Source organism: Hemicordylus capensis, chromosome 2 (genome assembly GCF_027244095.1).
Source record: "Hemicordylus capensis ecotype Gifberg chromosome 2, rHemCap1.1.pri, whole genome shotgun sequence".
In the NCBI taxonomy this organism is placed as follows: Eukaryota; Metazoa; Chordata; class Lepidosauria; order Squamata; family Cordylidae; genus Hemicordylus; species Hemicordylus capensis.
In genome coordinates this window covers 400,930,464-400,956,076 of record NC_069658.1, presented here as the reverse complement: position 1 = coordinate 400,956,076, position 25,613 = coordinate 400,930,464, and the positions used below count along the sequence as shown (strand labels likewise).

At 48.2% G+C, this 25,613-nt stretch overlaps 1 long non-coding RNA gene across 3 annotated transcripts; it reads left to right on the top strand.

Annotated features, from left to right (window-relative positions):
• Positions 1-51: 51 nt before the first annotated feature.
• Positions 52-25,613, top strand: LOC128348057 (uncharacterized). Of its 3 annotated transcripts, none has more exons than XR_008317900.1 (4): positions 52-124; positions 15,910-16,024; positions 23,737-23,860; positions 24,627-25,613. It is a non-coding gene; the product is annotated as an uncharacterized LOC128348057 (long non-coding RNA). The 3 variants fall into 3 exon arrangements; XR_008317902.1 differs by lacking the exon at positions 52-124 and adding an exon at positions 11,215-11,457; XR_008317901.1 differs by lacking the exons at positions 52-124; positions 15,910-16,024 and adding an exon at positions 23,111-23,169.

The following is a 25,613-nucleotide window of genomic DNA, read 5'->3' as shown; positions in this document are numbered from 1 at the left end:
GCTTCCAGAGAGGCCTCCCAGTAGGCCTCCCTGAAGCCTGAACTCGGCAGGCTCCAGCAAGCCAGGAAGGAGGCTGGCAGAGCTCCCTGCAGCAGACCAGACCATCCAGCACAGCCCTTGCAAGGTAGGCTGTGAATTCCTTTTTGTGGTTACCCCCATATATAGGGATCTGCTTGCCATAGGGCTTTGATATGGGGGGTGGGGCAAGACTGAGAAGTCTCTGAATATTTAATTTAAAACAGACTGGAAAATGTGCTGGCTTTAAAAACAAAAACTATCTAAAAAGGCCTATAAGTGGCTTGTTTCATGTCAGAAAATTACAAAAACTTCTGGAACAAATATTTATTTATTTATTTATTCATTCATTCATTCATTCATTCATTCATTCATAAATGCCCTTATGTTCAAGTTGTTTTGCAACTCAGAAGGTCTGAGTGAGAACAGTGAAGCATGTGTTGTGCTTTTATTTTATTTTATTTTTCTTGTGTGTGAACTGCTCTCCAATAACTTGCAGGGACTTCAGAGTAAATCTGGCCAACATGTGAATGCAGCACCTCCATTCCAGAGGAGATGTGTGTTAAAGGGCTTTAAAAGCCTCCTGTGAAAAACCTCCTGGAATCAAACTTTACTGAATTTGTTCAGAATTCTGAGAAAACAAACATAGGCTCACTCTGCATGGTTGAAAGTCTCCTTTGCTAATCTGCAGCGAGGGGGCCATTTTAATAATTAGCGTTGCTAGTGTGTTCTAGGCATTAAAAGTAGCACAAATATATAGTACTCAATGTATATCACTATATACTGTGAAGTGTGCATGTGTGTATTCAGTGAAATGTATTTTCAGGCAGCATACTTATTTTGAAATATCAGACTTAAATCTTTGGGGGGCTGGGATGTAAATAATAATAATAATAATAATAATAATAATAATAATAATAATAATAATAATAATAATAATGTGTGGAGGCCCTGGACTTTGAGGGGCTGGGGGCCCATTTTAAAATCTCATCTTGGCCCATTCCAACCTCGCTATGCCCCTGGCGGTCACTACACATGGGTTTTTGCACAACACCTGCACAGAAGAAACTTCCATATAGAAAATGTGTCTCTTGTAAATTGACCGTGAATTTTCCATCCATGACTGGGATATTTGAGAGTTAGAGTCAATAATAAAAGAACAGCACACTGCTTGTGACAGGAAGGGGCAAATTACAATGATTTCTTAGTCTGGCAGGGGCTGGTTTTGGCCCTGGCAGAACTTGGCTGTCTTGCTCCTGTTTCAACTGCCTCTGTCTAGTGTGGCAAACTAATGTATCCTCCTACCTCTTGATGTCAAAGTAAGCACTGGTGTGGTGAATGCACATATACCCCATCATGAGCCAACAGTCATCATAAGACAAAGGCTGGCAGGAATCATTTACACACACACCCCACCACCACCGCCACCTTCTTCTTCCCCTATTTTGCTAGTGGCTATTTGGGCAGGTGATCCTCTAGGACAAAGTCATGTTTTTTAAAAAAAGAATGAGATGAGACAGAGAAAATGACACTTGGAATCCTCGCATAACTCCTGACTGTTGTTCTAGGTCTTTTACAGAGATGGCTCATGCTTTCAGGTTTTGATCAACAACCATGTCTAGATGGTACAGTGTTCCTTTTAACGGGGATTTCCAGATATTGCTGACTACAAGTCCCATCATTCCTGCTTGGACAGTGGCGCAATTTCAGTGCTTGCCCTAGGCACTATTTTCCCTAGTTACGCCTCTGAGCCTGGAGGGGGTCAAGAATGGAGTTGAAGGAGAAAAGGACTAGGAGTGAACACCAGCACACTCCAGGAGTCTGGAGGCAATGGGAAGAAGGGAGACCAGCAGTTAGTTAGCGGATAAGGAACAATCAAGGGATGGAGTTTTGAGAATGTGGAAGATGAATATTTGAACTTAAAAAAAATATGCCAAGGCTCAGCATTCCCAATTCTCCCTCACTGGAGTGGCATCCACCTGCAGTGCCTTGGTCATCACAGACTGCTGTTTAACAAAGATGTGACAACATCCTTTCAACAGTGTCGCGTGAAAAGGAGCAATCATTTTTATCAGCCAAATGTATCTTCATCCCCACCCCTCTGTTTTTAACCTATCAAGCCAATGGGATGCTCCTGCCCCAGGGTTGGCTGATACGAGAGGGATGAAACACTGATAATACTGTATATCATGGTGATAGCCTCCTGCAGGTGAGCCTCTGCCTTAGTCTGCAAAAAGCATTTGATAATGGATGCTTTTTAGTGCTTATCCAGAGATAAAATATCAAGGAAGATCTTTGTGCTTGGATAAAGGACTCTACCTTTGGTCCACTTTAAAGTTCAAAGGCCTAGGTGTAGAGACTGGTTAGAAGGTGAAGGTTCTCTGGAGTTATCTTGGATAATTTAAGATACAGAGACAAGTTGTTGGTATCTAGTCAGAAAGGTTGGTTCTTCATAGGGCCTACCTTGAGCCAAAGAACCCCTGTTCAGTGAAGGCTAAATCTTAAGAGTGTTTCTGACATTACATCTTCCTACTCACATTCTGATATTATGTATAGGGAAATGAACAGGAAATAGTCACAGATGGATGTGTCTTTGTAATGTAGGCATCGTGAGACCCAAGACTAAGACATGTGATTGATGGAGAAAGTCCCAGAAACTTTAGCTAAACTGTTGCACACCTAGTCTGCCTCAATGGCCCTTGCAGTTGGAACAACAGCTTACACTTGTCATCACTGGGGTATTAGGATTCTGATTGGAATAGTGCTGCAGAATTAAGGACTGTACAGAATGGAGATCCACAGGATGAGACACAACAGGAGAGTGTTCTTCCTTGGAAGGTCTGGGAGCAAGTGATGGTTCCCATCAATCCCACGTGAGGCACATTTTTTTTAGGCCTGTGTGAAGCTTTGGCCCAAGCAGAGTACTCTGCACAGCCCCCTTGGCACTGGGCAGAGGTGACTGTTCCCATTGTGCAGTGCTTCACTTTACTCAGTGCCATTGGGCTCCTTTTAAGGGAAACGGAATCCTCTCAAACCCCAGCACCATCTCGGAAGATACACATGGAATGTCCTCCCCATAATGTCCTATGGGAAAATCTCTGGGAAGCATGACACTTCTCAGTAGTCCATGGGCACCTTCCAATATGGTGCTGGGGCTTGACAAGGCTCTGGTTCTCTCTAAAGGCCCCTCCTTGGTCCTGAGAAAAGTGCAGCACTGCAGGGAAGTCAGTACAGTAGGAAATGGCTTTTACATCGAAGTGTGTTTGGTTTTGCCAACGTGGCCCCCACCTGCAAAATGGTGAAGATACGCGCAAATAGAATAATGCATGAAATGATAGCTTTTGCTTGGCCAGTGCATTGTTTAAAAACAGAGGTTGCACATCTGCTTATATATTGGATAAATATATGGGTAAATTCAGATTATCAAGAGCCAGAGAGCTGCTGCTTAAAAGCTTGCTAAAGTAAAGTTGTGCCGTCAAGTTGGTGTCGACTCCTGGCAACCACAGAGCCCTGTGGTTTTCTTTGGTAGAATATAGGTTTACCATTGCCTACTTCTGCACAGTATGAGATGCCCAGTTATCATCCCTGCTACCTGGGCAAAGAGGCACTTTTTACTGTGGTGATTCTCTTTATTTAGCAGGGGGAGAGTAACTGGCCCTCTCCACCTCCAGCACAGTACCTCCAGTGACTGTTGCTGGTGTCTATCTTATGTTTCTTTTTAGAATGTGAGCCCTTTGGGGACAGGGAGCCATCTTATTCATTTATTTCTCTATGTAAACCACCCCGAGCCATTTTTGGAAGGGCGGTATAGAAATCGAATTAATAATAATAATGATGATGATTATGATGATGCCTTTCAGCATCTTCCTATATCGCTGCTGTCCAATATAGGTGTTTACCATAGTCTGGGAAACTTACCGGCAGGGATTCGAACCAGCAACCTCTTGCTCTTCCCTGCTGAGCCATTAGGTGGCTTATACCACTTGGCTCCTGGTTGTCTAAATCCAAAACAGTGTTTCCTGTCCTAAGAGGGGACAAATTCTGGATGCAGGATCCCGGTGCTGTTTGTTGCTGTCCATCACTGATTTGGAGATGAGATTACATAGCATAACAATTTAACTAAGTAGCTGGCTGGCCCATAAAGATGTCATTCTACCTATCTCAAAAGAGTCATTCCTTTAACCAGGGTTACAATTTACATTCGTGAGAGTGCATCTGGATAACCTTGTCTGAGATATGAGAGGGTGTGGGCAGATGATGCTCTCCCCATGTTTTGCTTTTTGTCATGGGAGTGACTTATAGAGCAGCACCCTTGTCCCTTGAATGAAAATTGTTGGAAGTTGCTATGCTCAAGTCTGGCCACAGGATGGCACTGAATAGCAATGTATTGGACAAGCAGCCACCTTTCCCTGTTTGTGTGTAGCTGGCCATGCCAGGAGTCAAGCCTTCTACTGAGCAACCTGGAGCCACTGCTGAAGGACATAGCAACTGAAGTGAGGCATGCTATTTGGGAATGGAGGAGAGCCGGCCTGCATCTTAAAGCGACTTTTGCCGCTGTGTGGTTCAGAAGCCCTGAAAACATAAATTAAGGATCTACAAATTCTGAGGCATCCATGTAAGAAAGAGATATTTGTTTCCAGCTGTGGAATAACCAGAAGGTTGTGAGATGTAGTTTAGAAATACTAGCTTCAGAGACATCACCAGAGCAGCCGGGATCCCCTGGCTAAGATGGGAGGGAAGCAGCAGGAGGGGCTTAGGACCCTGAAAGAGCTGTTGGGAAGCAAAGGCTAATGCTGAACTATGAGCGGCCTGTGGATTGGGACTGAGGAGGTGCAGGAGGGGCTTGCCATACTTTGCCATTCTGGGCTTGAAGCTAACCTGTGGTCCTTTGGGACACCAAGTGAGATGCAGCCATTCTGGGATGGCAGAATTTCTGGGGCTCCAGACCATTTGAACAACTCCATGTTTTGCTTTGCTTGCACATTCCTATGATCACATGGTTTGCAGCAGTCTATGTGGCTCCTAATGGGGTATCTGTATAGACACACACATACACACACTCAAGAGCTTTCAGTTTGAACATTCTAGACCAAGCAGGTGGTCACTACGCAGAGCTCTAATTGGCCATAATGCCTTCCCTCTGTCGTTGTGGTTTATGCTACCATGCACAAGTGCCCTGAAGAGCTTGCTGACCCTCTTTTTGTACTTTCTGAGCCCCTCTGCACTGCTCTAGCATGGACCTCTTTGCCCCCCAAACCACTCTTGAGATCAGATGCCTTGAACACCATGCATATGTAAATGTGATGTTGAGCCACTGGCTACTCCATGCTTGGCTGTGAGCCTGGAAGGAGCTCAGGACTGTGATCTGAAGGGGGTGGGGGTGGGGTCAGGATTGCTGCTGGGTATGCTACACAACCCCCCTAAAGGATTTGCAGGTGCACAGATCCCCATTAAACCTAAGTGTTTGAGCAGTTACCTCCTCATTTTATTGAACTTCCCCCAACCCAAACCTAACACCCCCCCTTCCCAAATATATACCTCTTTATTATGGGGTATATAATGTGGCTTATAAACGCAAGTTATATATATCGTGTTAACCCACACATTTCCATGTACAGTTTTCTACCCACTTAAAGGAAGAGATTGTGACAAGGAGGGGACTGAGCACCAGTTCTGCACAGGGGTGTGACTATAATTGAGCAGATGGGTTCAAAGAACCCAGGGCTCCCGGCTCCTGAGGGCCCCCTAGCTCCACCCCTCCCTGTTTTCTTCATTATCTCCCTCTCTCCGGGGGGTGGGGGGCGCCGCCAGGGAGAGGGTCAAACGCAGGCCCCTTCTCCCCTAGCTACATCCCTGTTTTTGCACACACGCATGCCGGGCTCAGCTGTGGTGTCATTCGTGGGTGGGGGTGAGGTGGAATAGGCTTCTGCATTTCCAAAGCCCAGATCATCAGGCCACCATGGACAGAAGGATGCAGTCAACCCTGACCTGTACCCGGATCCATAGACCTGCACTAAACATCACCAACTGACCGTGCTCAGAGTGCTCAGATGCAGACTTCTTTTGATCAGGTTTCCTTGCAGATGAGGCTGTGTATCCAGGTATTGAATCTCAGCTCAAGCACACTGGCACCATTCAGGCTCCTCCGTGCTCAGCCAGCCGAGGGGTGTCTCCCACTCAAGGTTATGCCCTGGCAAGCAGGAAGGCCCTGACTCAGCAGCAGTTCTGCTTCTGCTCCCCAGCCGCTTCCTTGCAGCTCAGAAAGATATTTCTGACAACTTTCCTCCTCCGATTTATAATATTTATGATCCATTGGTATCCTGCCCTTCCTTGAAGGAGATTAGAGGTGCAGGGCTTTTTTCTTACAATGGGCCAGAGAGGCAGGTGGGGGCTGAGTGAGGGCGGTCTGCAGCTCAAGGCCACTCAGGAAGCATCACAGCTGGAGGGGAGATCTGAATGGTGGCTTGCCCACCTCTAAGCCCCACCACCACTGCCACCTTTGCCACTGTATGCATCAGAGGGATGGTCAGCACTTGCACTGACTGCTGCTGATGACTTGGATGCAATGATGAACAGACCTCCTCCTCCTCCTCCTCCTCCTCCTCCTCCTCCTCCTCCTCCTGTCAAGAGCAAGACCAGAGGCATCAGGGTAAATGCAAGGCTGTGGCACCCCATTCCCTAAAAGCAGCTAACACAATGATGACATTAAATATGGATTTAGTAGTTAACAGTCTAAGCCACCTAATGGCACAGCAGGGAAGTAACTTGCCTAGGGAACAAGAGGTTGCTGGTTTGAATCCCCGCTGGTGTGTTTCCCAGACTATGAGGAAACATCTATATCAGGCAGCAGCGATATAGGAAGGCATCATCTCATACTGCACGGGAGATGGCAATGGTAAACCCCTCCTGTATTCTACCAAAGACAACCACAGGGCTCTGTGGGTGCCAGGAGTTGACACCGACTCAACGGCACACTTTACCTTTACCTTTAGTTAACAGTCTGCACAGCCTAGCTTGTCATTCTCCCTCACTTGCATGGTATGGCAAGAGAGCTATCCATAGCATTGAGGGTATGCCTCCCACCCGTGCCAGCAATATGTCTTGCAAATGTCCTCTCGCATTCAAAATGCACCGCTAGAACCTCCACTGTCCTTTGGCCTTCTCCTTGCCTTCTCTGCTGGTTTCTGCTACACTCAAAATAGCTGTTTCTAGTTTCTTTCCAGTCAGTTTCTTCCAGTGCAACCAGCTTCCTCTCGACATGGCCTTGTTTCTGATCCAGGTGGACCAGTTCTCTGTCCCCAGCTCTGTTCCAAGCACGTTCCTGCTGTGAAACTGCCTCTTCAGTCCCAAGCGATCTTTTGCATGTTGTAGACAAAGTCCTGGAGTTGTGCAGACATTTTGCATCTTCTGTACCATATTGCATGAACCCCAAAATAACAACCATTCTAAAGCAGAGCTATTTTTAAATAGTGTTTAGTCTTTCTGTGGCCTAAATCTCCTTGTCACTGCAGTTTAGAGAAATGTGAGCAAAGCTGTGTCATGTCTACATTACTGGGGGTGGGGGAGAAAAGAAGAAGAAGAAGAGCTATCCTGCTGCTATATCTGTACTGTTGTATTACACACAGTGGAAAGATGGCCTTTTCTTCCGGCTTTCCTATATAGCCTGCCAGTTGGTGGTAGACAAATGATGCTCAGTGAATAGGTAGTTTGACTGCTTTTGGTCTTGAGCTCCTGCAGGGTATATGTAGAGGGTCACATCCATCTCCAAGGACCAGGGCTAGCCCAAAATAGTTTGCTACCCGAAGCAATTTACCTCCTTTCCCTACAGTGCACATCTATACTGCATACTTTAGGGGAGGGGAGCTGGTCATGTGGAAGCGAGCATGAACTGTCCCCTTTGATAAGTAGGGTCTTGGTTTGCATTTGGATGGTATTGCCCTTAGGAGATGGGACCATAACTCTGTGGAAGAACACCTGTATCCTTGCATGCAGAAGTTCCCAGGTCCAGTCTCTGGCAGCATCTCCAGGTAGGGCTGGGAGAGACTCCTGCCTGAAACCTTGGGGAGTCACTGCCACAGTCATTGTAGACAATACTGAGCTTGATGGACCAATAGTCTGACTCAGTATAAGGACACTTCCTATGTTTCTATGTCCCTCCCCAATCTATAGGGGGAAACCATAGTGGAGCACCTGCTTTGCATACAGAAGGTCCCAAGTTCAACCACCAACATCTCTACTTTAAAACCACCACCACCACCCTCTGGCTGGGACTCAGTAGAGCCACTGTCAGTCAGAAGAGATAACACAAAGGCAAAACTGGGAACAAGGCAGCTTCCTCTCTTCTCCTGGTTCTCCCACAAGCTGATGGTGCTCACAAATCTGTACATTGCTGTGACAAAGCACCCTACTAAAGTCATCTCTCTAGGTTGTGCTCCCTCTCCATCATCTTAACACAACAACAGGAATCTTATATCTTCAAATCAATATCTCTAAGGGGAACGACACAATATCACTTTTTTCACAGCCTTAAAAGGCGGGGGGCAGCGGGGCGCAACGCATGGCAATTAGCCATCTTTTACTAGTGCCTCAGACCTGCCACCTCAGCAGATTCTGCCTTTCTGTCTCAAGATGGGGCCAGACCTACCAACCAAGGAAGAAAGGTAAGAAACCCATATTGCCTGATAAGAGAGGGCGCATGAGAAAGAGCCTATCTGTCTGGATTGATTGACTGATTTACAATTTATATCCCATTCTTCCTCCTAGGAGCCCAGAGCAACGTACACGGTTATGCTTATCCTCACAACAACCCTGTGAAGTAGGTTAGGATTTTGTTGTTCTGCAAGCTGACTGGATTTGGGAAGAGGGCTGGGCAACCTATGGCCATCGGAGAGGGATAGCTGTGAACCTGCTTCTGCATGCCATTCCCATTTGCATCTGCTCAGCCTGCATATGGGCAACTGAATATGTAATACCCCTCCGATGTTCTCTGCTCCAAAGAAACTTTCCCTGCAAAGGCTTCCATTAATGCTCCACCACTTGCCTCAATCAGTTGTTTACAGTAAATTAATTTTGATTTGACGCTTCTCTGATTTATGCTGTTTGCAAGATGACAGCTGGGAATCCACGTTGGCATGCTGAAAACTGTACTGAGGGAAAGCCTGGATCCCCACTTCAGGTTCTTGCATGACACAAATGTAGGTGTGCTGATGCCTTGGCCAACACAGAAGTTGGTTGTGGGCGAAGCTGATTGATATTTTTTGAGCTGTGTTTTGGAGTATTAGGCAATCCCAGAACACTGTGTAATACAGGTGTGTATTTTGAGAAACTGGCCCATAAATAGGTAGCACTCCCACCATGTTCTAAATGACATTCTGATACTATCCAACATGTGCGGACAGAGAGAAAAGAAAATGCACATCCTCTCTAATAAAACGCTTGGTGTCCGTCCGTGGACGGACACCAAGCGTGCGTTCGTGCCTGGCCTGTTCTGGGCATGCCCAGAACAGGGCAAGGGAGGCACGAACGGCAGGACCCGGCGGCCATGTTGGGGCCGGGAGAAGGAGAAGTGGCCGCCGCCTACGCCAGGAGGAGAGTGCGGGAGAGGCGGCGGCGCAGCCGTGGCCACGGCCAGAGGTGGCGGTGGCCGCGACGGGGCAACTGGCGGCGGGAGTGCGGGTGAGGTGGCGGCGGGGCCAGAAGCGGCCGCCGCAAATAAAGGAGAGAGACGCCGGGGGAAGAGGCGGCGGGGAAGCTGGCCGAGGTGGCGGCAGAGCCGCCGCCGAGGCCTGGCACCGCCAGTAAAGCCAGGCGGGGGGGGAACCTTGGGGCCCGATCCCACCATTCCCGTCCCCCCGCCAAATTACTAAGGGCCAAATTGGCACTGAAAAATGCCGCCGCCGAACCGCCCTCCCAGCTGCCCGATCCCACCATTTGTACAGGAAAGAGGAGCTCGCTAGCAGAGCTCCTCTTTCTGCAAAGGCTCTTCTCAAACTGGTGCTTTGAGCGGAAAGGGCGTCCTTTCCGCTCAAAGCGCCAGTTTGAGAAGAGCCTTTGCAGAAAGAGGAGATCTGCTGGCGAGCTCCTCTTTCCTGTACAAATGGTGGGATCGGGCAGCTGGGAGGTTCGGCGGCGGGGGCCGAAAGCATTACTAGCGCCCGTTTTTCAACGGGCTAAAATTCACTTGTTAGCTATAAGAGCAAAGAAAGGAGAAGGTAACATAAGGTCTGTCCCTGATAAACATGCAAACAGCAACAGCAGTGCAAGATATAACTAGGAACCCACAGTGCAGACGTGGCCTAATTTTCTTAGTGTGTGAGTATGCAGTATACTGACAGCTATATGCAAATTAATTGGATCCATCTGTCTATCTGTCTATCCATCTCCATCTATCCATCTATCAATTAGGTAGGTAGGTAGGTAGATAGATAATTGAGAGCCAGCGTGGTGTAGTGGTTAGAGTGATGGACTAGGACCGGGGAGACCCGAGTTCAAATCCCCATTCAGCCATGAAACTAGCTGGGTGACTCTGGGCCAGTCACTTCTCTCTCAGCCTAACCTACTTCACAGGGTTGTTGTGAAAGAGAAACTCAAGTATGTAGTACACCGCTCTGGACTCCTTGGAGAAAGAGCGGGATATAAATGTAATAATAATAATAATAATAATTATTATTATTATTATTAATAAATAGCTAAAGGTTCATTCCTGTAATACCACTTCAAATGATCACTGCACTTGAAAAGTTTTTACCAAATAACATCATGCCCACCCCCCACCTGTAGGACCTGCCTCTGTTCCATTCTCTTATGTGCATCGTTCAGTAGCAATAACATTATTAGGCATACAATATTCACCTGTGTTTTATGCCAACACCCCCAACTGAGGCTATGCAAAACACAGTATGTGTGCCTGTGTAGGAAAGAAGGGAGGTGGGGACATAAGAGGCTCACTGTAGGACCCCTCTACAACTGCATGCCTGACTCCATTCTTTTGCATGGTTATTTTTCAGATGTGCACACAAGTGAGCCTCTTCTGTCCATTGATTCACATAATGCATGAGACAAAACATCCCTCTTCTTGTTGGATCCCCAGTGCACTCAACACTTGCAAAATACATGAATTGCATTGTTTTTCATCAGTGACAATGCATGTGCATTCCCCTCACATGCATATCCTAATTGTGGTGGTGGTGGTGGGGGGATAGCCCTCACAAAGCATCCCTGTGTGTCCTCATGCATTAACCTCATTTTGTGTGTGCATATAGGTTTGATGTGTACCTGCATTTGTGGGTTTACTGCCCCCCCTCTCTGCATAACCACCAGCCCAGTTTCCTGAGCCGGCACACGCCCCTGTGCCCAAGGGCAACACGATACCTCCTAAGTGGGTGGCTGGAAATACCTCTGTGACACCAGTACTTTCTGCAGCCAGTGCGTGGCGTGTGAAAAGTAAGTTATGCACCTAACATGACTTTACACACCCGTGCACATGTCTTGGAAGCCTGTTTCTGGCAGCATTGTGAGGCGTAGCGCTGCCCTCAGGCGAGGCTTCATGAGTTTCCTCCGCATTTGCGGTTCGGCTCGCTCCATAGGGCTCTCCCAGGCAGGCAGCATATATGATGTCTCCTCCTCCCCACTAGGCTTGCCATTTGGCGGCCTTTCCACATCTGCTTGTCTTCCTCAGAGCTCCCTCGAGCCGCCTGCCCCGCGACGTTCCCATCAGAGGCGGCTCCTCGTCTCTCCGGTGACCTTTGGAGAAGCACAGAAATGCCGAATAAACTTTTGCAATCGAAGCGGGAGGCGGCGGGCGGCGCCTGCGGGCTACGGAGTGGCTGGTTCGTCGGAGTCTCTCATCTCCCTCGCCTCTGTCCGTGGTGCTGAAACGCCCTGAGCCAATCCCGGCCCTGCCAAGCGCTGTAGCCTCCTTGACGGGCCCAAAGCGGCCACGCTCGCATTAAATAACTGCAGACTTTACCCAATTTAAAGCTGAGCCTCACGGCGAGGTCCCGCAGACACAGGCAGAGCTGACCTTTCCAATCCGGGTTGGCAGCTCCTGGCTCTCGCACCCTCCCTCTGGCTCCTCCACACACCCTTCGGGGAAGGCTAAATGTGCTTTAATGGCGTGTACTGTCACTTCCCATCGATCTCACCTTCTCTATCAATATGTGCACAGGAGTCATAATCTTCTGCTAATCCACCGCCCCCTCTGCGGAAGGAGGGCAGGCCAGCGAGCCTCCCCTTGGCTAAACTTTATTAGGAGGCCCGGGGAGGGGGCGGGGCGGACAGTGCTTTCTTTCAACGCTGTTTGTAGGTCCGAGTCTCTAGCCAGGAGTCCGTGGCGGGGTGGGGGGAGAGAATGTTGTTGGAGATGCATAGGCCTGAGTCTCCTCCATTTGCACTTAAGATCTGAAAGTTAAGTTTGGATTTGACATAATCTCTCTTGGTGTGGTTTAGCCTGGACTTTAGAGATACCAGCAATGACCAATATCTGTATTTTTAGGGGCTATTCTATTTTCCAGCCACCCACAGACCAGTATTACTAATTTTTTGCAGGCATTAACTGCTCCCCCCCCCACACACACACACAAGATGGCTGAGCGCCTCTGGACATCAGCTAGTAATAAGGGCTTCGCCTTTATGCAGCACATGAGTTCAGTCATGCAGACGACGACGTGAAGAGAACTTTAGCATAACACTGCAGTGTATCCATCGTGATCAAATTCAGGACTATTGAGGGCTAGTATAAAAGTATGCTGACAGGCCATATCCAGGCCAACAGACTGCCAACCAGATATTGCTGGCCTAAATACTGCATATCCTTTTGCTAGTTCCCTTCCTAAGTGAGCGTGATGTTCCTTCTGGCACCCTGTAGTGACACCTTTGCTACATATAACTAGTGTGGGCCCCACAGCTCCAGTCATTCAGTGTAGCAGCAAGATGTTCCTATTGAAATATCACAGAAACACATCACTTTCTCAGCGATAAGACAATGAGCACACCAGGAGCCCTGAATCCCTTGGGATATATTGCTATGGATTAGGGACATGGTGGCAGAGGGACTGCAATGATCTTGCTTCCCAGAGCACCATTGGTTTATTTCCTAATCAGGAGCTGACAAGATATTGTTTCCTACAATAAAGAGGAAATTCCTCTTCTTCTAGGCGCCATTAATAATAATAATAATAATAATAATAATAATAATAATAATAATAATAATGTTGTTGTTGTTGTTGTCCTGAACTCTTCATTGCTTCCCTTTTCCTGAGTAGTCGTCACCTAGTGTGGTGGGGGGATGGCCCAAAATTCTCTCTGCTTTAGATAAAAGTCAGAGACAATGTTTGTGACTGGCAGATCCTGAAATTATTGATAAATGCTCATTGGCCACTGGAGCCTGGTGAATTGCCAGCCAAGCAACCCCAGTGGATTTTTCTCTTGCCAGCATCATTTTTCTTGATGACAAGGTGTTCCGGAGGAGATGGGCTGGGGTTTAGCTTTTGTGTAACTTTTCTCCCCTTCCTATGCATCACTTGTTCTAAATGATCTCAGCCTTAAGGACAGACAGGAGGAAGCAGGAATTAATGGCCATAATTGTTTTTCTGGTGTACCATACAGAGAGCTGAGACCTAGGGATGTGCACGAACCTGTTGGGAGGCCCTTTTATGGGCCTCTGAACAGGTTCAAACACTGGGTGGTTCAAAAGTGGGGGAAAATAACTTTAAGGGTTGGGGAGGGTGCACCTACCCCCCGACCGCATTTCCCCCACTGGTGCTTGCTTAAAAACTGGTCCAGTGGGCGAACCTCCCTGCCACCCCGTCCTCTCCTCAGACCGGAAGTGAATGGAAGTAGCCTGTGCGCATGCACGCGCACATGCCCAATGTGCGCATGCACTATTTCCGGTCACTTCCGGTCCAAGGAGAGGACGGGGTGGCAGGGAGGTAAGCTGCCACCCTGCCGGACTGGTTTTTAAGTGAGCCCCAGTGGGGGAAATGCGGTGTGGCAGGGGGAAGTGTACCCTCCCCCACCAGTTCCCTGCACATCCCTACTGAGGCCACAGTTCGAGACAAGAAACAACTCAGGTAGAAGCTCTGTAGTCCACCGCATTAAGTTCTTTGACCTTGCCTGGTGAGAGTTCTTTTGGCTACAGACTCCAACCCAGTCATGGGCTCTGTTGGGGATTGAAAATAATTACCATGGCTGACATGAGGAGGAAAATTATTCAAAGAAGTCCCATTGCCTAACTTGTCCTTTTAATTTCAGTGGGAGTACTCTGAGTAATTTTCCTCATGTCAGCCCATGTCTTAGCCTCACTTTTCATCTGTAAAAATGAAAACGTTGCTTATCTTAGGGATTCATTTTGCAAGGATGAACAAGATGAGGGCTGTAAAGCACTTTGCAAACTAACACCTTCACCCTACAGAGCCATAACAATGCAAAGCACGCCTCATATCAATGTAATTGTAGCAGCAGCCTCTTTGAGGCAAATGGGGCAAATCCATCTTTCTGTTGCATATCCATTGTAATTTCATTATAAAAGCTTACACATGGATAGGTTACACCTGCCTGCAACCTTGGAGAAGCCACTGCCAGTCTGTGTAGACAATTCTGAGCTAGATGGCTTGGTATGACTTGGTACAAGGCAACCTTCTGTGTTTCTAAGCAGCTGGCACCAATGTGAATGAAATGGCCATAGACTGGCTTATACAGCATGCTGAAACTATGACCAAGAAGGCAGGGGAGAGGGTGGGTGGGGAGAAGGCTGCGTGAAGCTTACCTTCCCCCCCAGATGACCCATCTGCCGTTGCTGGGAGTGTGAAGTGTGCTCCCAGTTGATCCTCTGCTGCGCGAGGCAGTGCAAAGCTCTGGAGGCTGGGACAACATGTCCTGGCCTCTGGGCATTTCACAATGCACCGCACACTGAGCATTGTGCAATGGGTGATTCCCACAGGAGATGGGCACTCTAGGCATCTGTATCTGTTTCTCCATGGGCTAAATGAAGTCTGAGGATACACATGATCCTGGAGCGTGGGCTAACGGCACATTGATGCCATCAACCCAGGCTAAAAACCGGACTTAAAAGCTGGGCTGGGTGCTTTTGCCACTGCTGGGATTGGGCCCAATCCTGGCGATTCTCACACACAGCCTAATTCAGGCTGGACGTCCCTAGCCTGGGGTTAAGCTGCTTTTGAGAACAGCCTCACTGTGTTCTGTTCCTGTTTCACATGCACCTCCATTTCTCCTATGTAATCATCTTACATCTGACATAGTTGGCAGATACTAGCATGATTGTATTGATTAACAGAAATGCTAAGGGGATTTCCTAGGTCCAGTACATAAATGGAGGAGGGGAACTGATGGTGTGCCCCCAAAGTCCTTTGCATCATTGCAGAGGACTCTAGAGCAGTTCTGATTTGTTCAGAGTCCTGACCAGGTCAGAAGAAGTGGGTGAATCTCTCTCGTGATGACTTTGATCTGGCTGGTGTCATTGGCTTGTATTTGGGCCCAGAACAATGGGCATCAGCCATGCCCGTTGTCAGAATGCCCACAAAGCTGCTCCAGTGTTGTATTTTCAGGAAGCTCAAAATGCCAGCAAATGTGCTGCAAGATGAAACATTGGGGCGCTTCTCACGATCAGCAAAAATCGGGCTAGCAGAGGCCCCCCTCCCCCCACCCCACCCCCCACCCGGAGCCCCCACCCGGAGCCCCCACCCGGAGCCGGCCATTGTGTGGGTGGCCGATCCAGAGACCCAGTCCATAGTCTTCTCAGCACAGGGTCTCATAGGCTTGGACTGTACATAAGTATTCTGAGTTTTAATAGGAATGTGGGTGTCTTCCCATATAAATCAGCTGAGAAGAACCATGCTGTGAAATATTGCTTGTCCAAAATCCATGTCCTCATTTCAGGGCTCAGAATCAGGAGCTATCTGTATCTGGATGAAGTTTCTTTGGCTCCTGTTGGTCTACCAAAGCAGCTGAGAGGCAGAGATCAGACCCTACAAAGTCTCTGCAGTCCACACAGGTCAGCATTCTGTACTCATCATGGATTTGTCATGGGAGTGAAGCACTTGCCTTTCACAAGGCATTTCCCATACTGAGCTGTGGAGAGGGCTCAGTGGTAGATCACATGCGTTGCATGCAGAAGGTTCCAAGACTGATCCCTGGTTTGTTCCGTTACAAGGATCTTAGATAGCAAAGTTGAGAAAGACCTCTCTCTTTCCAAGGCCTTGGAGAGCCACTTCTAGTCAATACAGGCAACTGAAGCGTAGTTATATGTCCTGGTTAAATGCTGGTTAACCAGAACAGTCTGACCAGGATTGCCCTAAAATTGTGCGTTCTCACAGTCAGCTCTGTGGGGCTTGCTGATCCAGATTAACTTTTTAACCAGGATCCTTGCAATAGTGAGAATGCAGCCAGTATAATTACAGGAGCTAGGAGAATCAGAAACTACCATTTGCTCTCCATAGAGGGTTAACACAGTGTCCCTCAACTAGTGCTCTTAGTGGGGCCTCACTCTCTGCCCACAGCATGTGGCTTGGCTCCATGGTCTGAGTCATCTGGAACTCTGTGTTCTGCAAGCACCTTCCTGCAGTGGATCTGCTCTCTCCTTGGGATACACTGTATACTGAGTTATATAGACCGGTTCTGGGGAAAGAGGCTGGAATACGTGGCTAGGGGTGTGTATGGACCGTTTGGCGTGGTTTGGTCCAAACTGTGGGTATGTGAACCATTTTGGTCAAACCAATCAGCTGTGCTGGTCAGTTCAATGAACCAGCTTGAAGTGGTTCCAAGCAGTTCACGATCAAACTGCTTGAACTGGCCCAATTCGTGATCAAACCGAACCTGCACATCCCTATACATGGCCTTTGGGTCCTTTCCGGCACTGTTTCTATGGTGGCATCAATGAGTCCAGTAACATTATCACTGACTTGCTTAAGTGTCCCCTTGCATGCAGCAAATAGTGATTAAGCAGTAAGACAGCTGGATTTTCCCGTATGCTCTTACTGGGCCGACTGAGAGGTTATATTTTATCACTTACATTAAACCTCCCTTTTGTGTGTGTGTCTGTTATTTTGTGGCCTGTTGGATCCATGCTGATTATATTACTGTACCATCACCCCAGATTTCACTGCTGATCATATCACACATCTACTGCATTACTCAGCATGCCCTGGGTTAGATTCTGTTGCAGTTCTTGCAGGAATAGATCTCTTTCTACTGATCTCTTCCTTCAGTCTGCAATGCAGGAAGCAGTGCTATATTCACAGGTGTGTAATGTGAATCTGTATAATCCTATTCCATAGACTAGGACCATGGTAAGCACAAGCAGTTGTGTTAACAAGGGCTGAGAACTCTGGTGTGAAATATGTGCAACTATACCCACTATTTCCTTCCTTTATATAACTCTCCAGAAGCCTGGCTTGGGTTTGCAAATGAGGACAAGCTCAGTCATTGCTAAACGATCACATTCCTATACAGGCGCCCCCATGCACACACACACACACACACACACACACACTCCTGAGCCCAGCAAATACCCTATTACAGTTGTCATGGAAATTAGAAAGTGTGTCTGTTTGAATTTCCTCAGTGCAGGCCTGCTTGTTCCCAGCGGTTGCTACATCAGAGAGCCTCTGGCAGTGCTAATGCGGGCGCCACTCTCATTAGATGGCTGGGATGCTCAGTGGGCAGCCACCATTTCCCCCCAGACAGGCTGGCACTGAGGACCGAGGGCCACAATTGAACGTGTCAGGCTTCTTTAAGCTAGAGAAAGTGAAGATGTTTCACAGCAAACTGAAAGGTGCGATTAATCAATGCAGTTCCCCAGAGGATCCTGGCCTGTCAGGCACAAAAAACCACATACATCACAGCAGGGGAGAAAGGAGGGAAGGCCTTGCTGGAGGGCTCTCTCTCTCTCTCTCTCTCCCATGGCTATTTTATTTTCATGTAAGCTGCTGGTTTCTTTGTGATTTGGAATGCGGCTAGGCAAGATTGGGGCCAAAACTATCAGGAAACTAGCACTGTGCACTGGGATCCTCAGTCGGATAATGAGCCGTTGTGATTAATGGGTGGGTGGGTGGGTGCAATGCAGTAGTTCCAACATACTGGCTGGATATGCCACTTTTCCTGTTCTTACGGGCAGGCAATTAGGCAGAGCCACCCTTGTGCCATGCCGTCCAGTGGCAGGGAGGGGCAGGGACAGGAAAAGCATGGACCAGAGTGATGGCTTCCTTCCAGCCAACTGGCTAGCTTTTTGATGGTTTTTGTTCCATAGTGTCTGTTGCTTTTAAAGATGTTTATGGGGCATGGGATTGAACTGGGAGTGTTTCATTGCTTAATTGCTGTCATGTAAGAAATGGGTCATAAAATTGCCAAGGAAGGGAAAGCAAAATCTTTGGAGGTAAAATCGACAGAGGGAGGTGTGTGCATGGAGAAGAGCTGGAAAGGGATGAAGGGGAAGGAAGGAAGGAAGGGAAGTGCTGCCTGCTGGGAGGGGGAAAGTGGGAGAGTTTTTCTTACAAGTATTCCAAGAGGGATTATAGATATGAAGGCTCTGTCAGACAGTGAACCTTTGGGACCAGCCATGCTCCTCCCAATGGGATAATGTGGGAGTGGAGAGAAGATGAGGGAGCGGGGAAGCAGAAGCCATTCCTTTGCCTCCGTCAGTTGCAAACATGATTTAGGCAAAGGCAGGAAGGATAGGCCCACCTGCCATATCTCACCAGGTGGAAAGGGGATGCTGCAGGTTATGGAGCTTGGTGCAAAGAGGAACATAGGCAGCTGCCTTATCCCAAGTCAGACCACTGGTCCATCTAGCTCAGTATTGTCTACACCAGGCCTGCTCAACTTCGGCCCTCCTGCAGATGTTGGCTTACAATTCCCATAATTCCTGGCTATTGGCTGCTGTGGCTGAGAATTATGGGAGTTGTAGTCCAAAAACAGCTGGGGGGCCTAAGTTGAGCAGGCCTGGTCTACACAGACTGGCAGTGGCTTCTACAAGGTTGCAGGCAGGAGTCTCTCTCAGCCCTATTTTACAGATGCCAGGGAAGGAATCTGGGACTTCATGCATGCAAGCATGCAAATGCAACCAGGGTGGACCCTGCTTAGCAAAGGGGACAATTCATGCTTGCTATCACAAGACCAGCTCTGGTCTTTCCTGTGGGGCAGGAGTTCAGGCTGCTTAACAGGGGTGGTGTGACATTGCTTAGGGCCTTGAGACAAAGCCCTACAATGGAACTCCCATGACCCTACTCCCTGTTAACCTTTCATGGTGCTTCAGCATCCCTGCCCGATCCTGGCTTATTCCTCTGGGCCCCCAGTTTACCGGAATGGGAGGGAAGGAGATGTTGCAGCCACAGCAGGTGGATAGTGGTGACAGGCCAGTGGGCCAAAGGCTGGCTGCTCCCTCCTACCCTCCCCCTTGGCAAATGGGGAGCAGTGGGACATTGGGTAGTGACAGGGGATATTCTGCCTTGCCACCATTGGGGGGGGGAGGAAGAGGGTCTGCTGCTTTCTTTCCATTTGCCAAAGGGAAGGGAGAGGAGGAGGCACCACAAGTCTCTTGGCTCCCCCTATTTTCCCTCAGCAAATGGGCCTGCCTCCCAGAGCTGTCTGCATTATACCAGGGGACTCTGGGAGAAAGGCCCTTTGCAGAGGCGGGGGGGGGGCAGTGGAAGAAGGCAGCAGGGCCGTCTTTTACAGATGGAGAGGTGGGTGGAAGAAGGCAGCAACAGTGTGAGGGACTTGTGGCCGTGCTTCCTTCTCCTGGCACCCCCAGGTGGGCTCCGGGGCCTCAGGAGTCAGCTGTTGGCCTTCCGTCAGGGCCTGACCTGGCCAGCCCCTGATGGTAGCCCTGGTGCTTAAGTTTTGCTGCCCTGTGCAAGGCAATGAGTGGAGCAGTAGACAGGACTGCTTGAGACCTCTCACTACCCTGTTTCAGGCTGGGGCCTACAGGGATGACCAAGGACTAATTCCAGAGCTCATTGAAGAGGATCAGGAACACAGACAGCTCACAGTGGAGCTGGACAGATACAGACTTGATATGTTGCTCCAGCCATGACTCTGCGCCAACTGAGGACTTAAGTGGTGCTGCTGCTGTCCACTCTGATTGATGCTACCTCCAGCTCCACCTTCTCTGGGGAGATTTTGGCACTGAAATGGGCTGCTGCCTCTGAAGGTGGGGTGGCAATTGGGAGGGGCCCTCCTGCACTGCTGAGGGGTCTGAGGAGTTGCCCTCAGAAAAGCGGGGCAGAACTGCCTCCTCAGGCCATGTAGGTCGGGGGTCATTACTGGCTGCTAGGTTGCCCCTCCCATGGCAGCTACTGATGAACTGGTACATTCTTGGCAGGGGGCTGTGGTCCCTTCAGTCTCACCCTATATATAGTCTCCCTAGTGACAGTTTTTGTACTCCCAAGCAACATAAAGAACAAAAATAAAAAATCCCAGAAGTAAAGGAAATATATTTAATGTAATCAATCTGTTTTCAATTTTTATTTATTTAGAATATCATCTGCTTGCACGGCCCATACTTTCTGTTCCTTTCGATGGCAGTGTACTGGCTTACAGAGTCAAATAGGAAGCCTAAACACACATCGTTGTTGTCGGCATCATCATCATCATTGTGGTGGTGGTGGTGGTGGTGGTAGTAGTAGTAGTAGTAGTAGTAGTAGTAGTGGTGGTGGTGGTAGAACAATGCATATTTTGCCTTTCTGTTGTGCTGAGCTGTTCTGGGTGACTCACAACAAAGGATTAAAACAATAAATAACACATTTGACAATTTTAACATTTTAAATAGCTGTAGTTAAAAACTCTTTCAGTTGTTATAGTTAACGCACTTACCTTCTTAAATCGAAGGGGGGCTTACTAAACTCCACATTGCTGTTGTGGCATCTGCTGTGTGTCCATCCAGGGAATGCTCTCTTGTTTTTAATATGTGCACCAAAGTAACAAGCACTGTGCATTCTTGCACAATGATGTGTGAGAATGATTGCTTGTGGAATCTCCAAACTGGCAATACAAATGGCACTACTCAGAATGCAAAAAGGGTAGACAAATTTGACTAGTGTTCATGGATGAGTCCCTTGTGGAGAAAGGTCTCTTGGTCATATCCCAAGAAACAATCTAACACCAACTCTTTGTTGGTGGGTCTTGTGCTGGTGGGGCAGAGGGAGGGATCCCAAACACCGATTGTGTCTCCCACCAACCCATGCAAAGCAGCTTTGGTTTCTTCAGGCAAACCACCATGCAGTGGCTTCTCCTCAAACTGATTGCTCCTTGCCCCTTTCCACCCCTTTCTCAGCATCTCTCTAGTGATGTGAGAGATTAAATGAATTAAGAGTACTGGAACTTCCTCTCAACTCTTGCAAAACGTACCTTTCCAGGTGGCAAGCATTTCCTACCTTCACCAGCAGCATTTCCATAGTTCTTTCACCTTGCCCAAAATGAAAGTGAGGGCCAGGGTTGGGCTATGCCGTGTCTCTAGAGACACCTGGCTGTTGCCACTCAGGGCCGCTGGCCCAGTTCTGCTGATATTTTCTCTCTCCCTGTATGGCTCCCTTCATTATTTTCCTACTCCCTGCCCCTGGCACTATGTCGCAGCTCCTCCTCCTTTCTGTTCACCACATTAGCACAACGAAGAGCTGTTCTCCCATTTCTGCGTCTCAGTGCCGCACATAAAAGCAGCCCTGATGGCCGTGGCGTGATAGCGGAGCCAGAACTTAATTTCACAGCGTTTTTCGCGTAATACTCCATAAAACTGAACAAATTTGCTGGAGTCCAAATTCCATCTCATTATGCGGAGTCGGTGCAAAAGCGGAACCCTTTTAGATTCCAGGGCTTGCAGGCCCACTAAGGGGATGTTACAGAAGAAGGGAAAAAAATAATTAATTAGGTACCGCTCTGTATCTTTGATCCTCCATCGTGAGGCACATTAAATAAAATGCCTGGCTCATGAATATCAACGTGGCATGCGCCTTTATATTTTGGTCCCTTCTTAGAAGATTAAAAGTGAGTCTCAAGTAGGAGGGAAGTTGGGGAGGGAGCGTAATCCTTTCCTTCAGTAGATGTCTTCTGTGTTCATGTTTAAAATATGCATGAAGGCTCCTTGGCAGAGCAGATACTTGTGGGACCAGGCCAGAGGTGGAAGAGCAAGGGGGCCCTGTGTATTAAGACTGAGGCTTTGTGTGTTAAGACTGAGAATTATGGGAGCAGTCAGGGGGTGAAGAGCAAAGGGCTGGAGGTCAACTGGGGAAGGAGAGCTGGAGAGGCACTCAAAGTTAATAAAAATCCTAGGCTAGGTCAGAGAGAATGAAAAGGTATGAGAATGGGGATGATGGCTGAGTTGGGCGTGACAGGTATGATGGAGACTGGGTCCAGGGCCCTTCCTGATCCATATTCTGCTGCACCATGTGGCGAGTCGATTAGGACTGCAGAGCAAAAGCCGAAATGGGTGAATTATATTCCCAGGTCCCAGAATAGCTCCACCCCACCACCCAGGTATCTCATGGGTTCCCCTGACTGGTTATAAATGCTTCCAGCTTAGGCTAGGGTCACCTCTATCCAAGGATATGGTCTCAGGTGGCAAGTGTGCCACAGGGCAGCAAGTGTGTCCCATGGCCTCATCCCCTGCTGCATCTGTCACCCAATCTGCCTGCTGCAGGTCTACTACCACTGCCACTCCATCTTTCCACTATTGCACTGCTCTTCCTGCCTGGGCATGCTCTGTCCACCCTGTCCCCTGGGGCAGAGTTTGCTTCCTCCGCCTCTTTTTCCTTACCAGCTCCTCCTCTTGGGCCATGCTCTGCCACCTGCCACTGCCATCACTGTAGCGGGCACTACTGCTCATCATCTGGCTTTGCCTGCCCACAGTCTGTCCTATCTGTGACCCATTGCTAGAACTGCTGCTGCTCAACAGCACTCTCCACTCTTGTTCACTCACTGGCTCACCCATTGACTCCTGGATTTCTCCAGCACTGCCCTTGGTGCTGGGGAGAAGGTGATGATGATGGATGAACCAGGGAGCAAGCAAGTGTTGCTGATGTCAGAGGATGAGGCAACGGTTGCCAAGGCTGTGGAATGTTGGGAAGGAGGTAGTTTGCGTTGGAGAGGAGGGAGAGGAGGCGAGGAGGAGAGGGGAGAAGAGCCATCAGGCTGGTGAACCATCAGGAGGTCAGCAAGGGACAGGATAGCCGTGGGGATCAGGCAGGAGTGGGAGGCCTGCTACATGTGTCTAACAGACTCTGGAGCTAAAGATTACAACTGGTTGCTCTGTACTCACTGGGATACTGGGTGTGGATTCTGTGGACTGAATATTGAGATCAAAGGGGAAGGAGAGTATATTTGGCTTTAAGGGGAAGGGGACTTTTGTAAATTTTTAGGGGAAGGGACCTTTTTGTAAACAAGCAGGGTCTACTTTGCTTTGCATTTGGGTGGGAGACTACATGTGAGTGCTGTAAGATATTCCCCTTAAGGGATGGGGCCATAGCTTAGTGGAAGAGCATCTGCAGATGGTCCCAGGTTCCTGCCCTGGCATCTCTAGGTATGGCTGGGAGAGACTCCTGCCTGCAACCTTGGAGAGCTGCTGGAGCTAGTTGGTGCAATGATATAAAGCAGCTTCCTATGTTCTTATGTTCCCATGTGAAGAAGCCAATCCTATTCCATTAGTGAACCATCCTGACAAGGGCATTTTTGTTAGACACAATGTTCTACTACAGTTATTGTTCTTTGCTGTTCTAGGTCCTTGTTTTTAGTGGACCTTCTGATGGCAGCACTCTTGTGTTGGAGATGAACTTCCAGTGCACCGACCTTTTACACCAATTGTCCTAATGACCATTAGGGGCATTGGAAGTAGAGACAGTGAGTAAGTGTCTCCCTATCTGTCCCTACTCTATGACCCCTGAACTGACTTTGCAGCACTTCCTGTGCTGAGTCACAATCCTTCCTTTCCTCCTAGAGAGCAGATGGAAACATCTCTCTCTCTCTCCTTACCTATCCATTATGTAGTCCTTTAGATTAGATATAGGTCTTTCCTATCTAAGTGTATTTAACCAATAAATATTTAGTGTTTAGTCATACAAGGATCTCCATGTGTTTTCTCTAAACAGCTGCAATATCCAAACCACCCTCTGCTACCTACTCTGTAACTGAGGTGTGTGCTCATTCCTTAGTGCTCTGCTGTTTAACCTATTGTGGTTAAAAATCAACAACCTCTAACATCCTGATGATGCAGGCACATGGTTCTAAAGGGTGCCCCAGAAATTATCTTTGTTCTGCTCAGTGTGTAGAGTTACTTTAAGGACAGAGTAGCAGAATATGCTCCCCTGATTCCTCTTTTGTGATCTGAGTCCAGTGAGATCAAGAATCACCCAGCTTACAAAAAAATACTGATCATCACCATCCTTTTACTGACAAATTCTTTTTCAAGGATGCACAGCAAATAAATATTAAATGGTGATAGCTATTAAAAAAATCCTGGCAGAGAGGAAGATTTTACTGCAAGTTTTATTGTCAGTCACTAAATTTCCTGGTGGTTGACAGGCCTGTCAGTATCTCAGCCTCTGAAAGGAATGCCAGTCTTTGCATTCGCTGCTTTATGATGTTACTTATTACTACCTTTTTGTTTTCAGGATGAAGACAGAGTTACCAGACTGTTGACAACTGCCTGACTGCTAAGAGAGACCTTTGCTCTTGCTTCAGACTGCAGGATGATTTACAAAACAATCCTATCTTGGTGGTGAGGCAGTGAAGCAACCACATGTTGTCTTTGGAGGGGATGGATGAGAAGTCTTGTCAATGCTTGAAACGGTTGAAACTGAGGCAGGCTCATCACTTCCTGGCTCAAACCCACCTTCTCAGCATTTCTGAGTATTCACAAGACCAGTCATCATGCCCAAATGGGGTAAACTTGCTGGCCTGCATCTCAAGATGGCCACGGGAATCTCCCCTAAACATTGCTAAGCAAAACCAAAGGTCCCAATCAAGCTGTCCTTGGGTGCAACTATTGCCTGTGGCAAATGGTGGTGATAGTCATGCAGGGCTGGATCAGTGCAACAGCTAGGGGCCAGTTCAGTGAGGCCTGGGTAAGCATCAGAATGAAGATGTGGAAGTGCAACCAGATGCACATCTTATCATCTTACATATGGATGCCCACATCCATGCACCAGTCTTTCCCACTGGATCAGAGTGATAGTGTGAATTCCTGCTGGAACAGGTGCAATGGAGCACAGAGAAAGAAGATTGCAGCAGTATTTGCTTACATCCTGACTGAGCATGCACCCACATGGCAGAAAGAAATGTCCTTGCTGCAAAGTGTTTCCTGAGTTCGACAGTGCCTATCATGCAAAGGGGAGTGTGATTTAAATGTCCTACACCACCTAAAAATATGTCCCTGAGGGCTGCACAGCCATCAGGGACATATCTTCAGGTGACTTGGGGCCTCCAGGGGAATGAGTAATTGGCAAAAACCTCCTCCCTTGCATAATAGGCGCTGCAGAGCTCAGGAAGCTCTCAGCAGCAGAGACATCTTTTCCTGGCAGGTGAGCACATGCTCAGTCAGGAAGTCAGCTAGTGACTAAATCATGTTTACTTATGTTGATACATAATTACATTTGTTT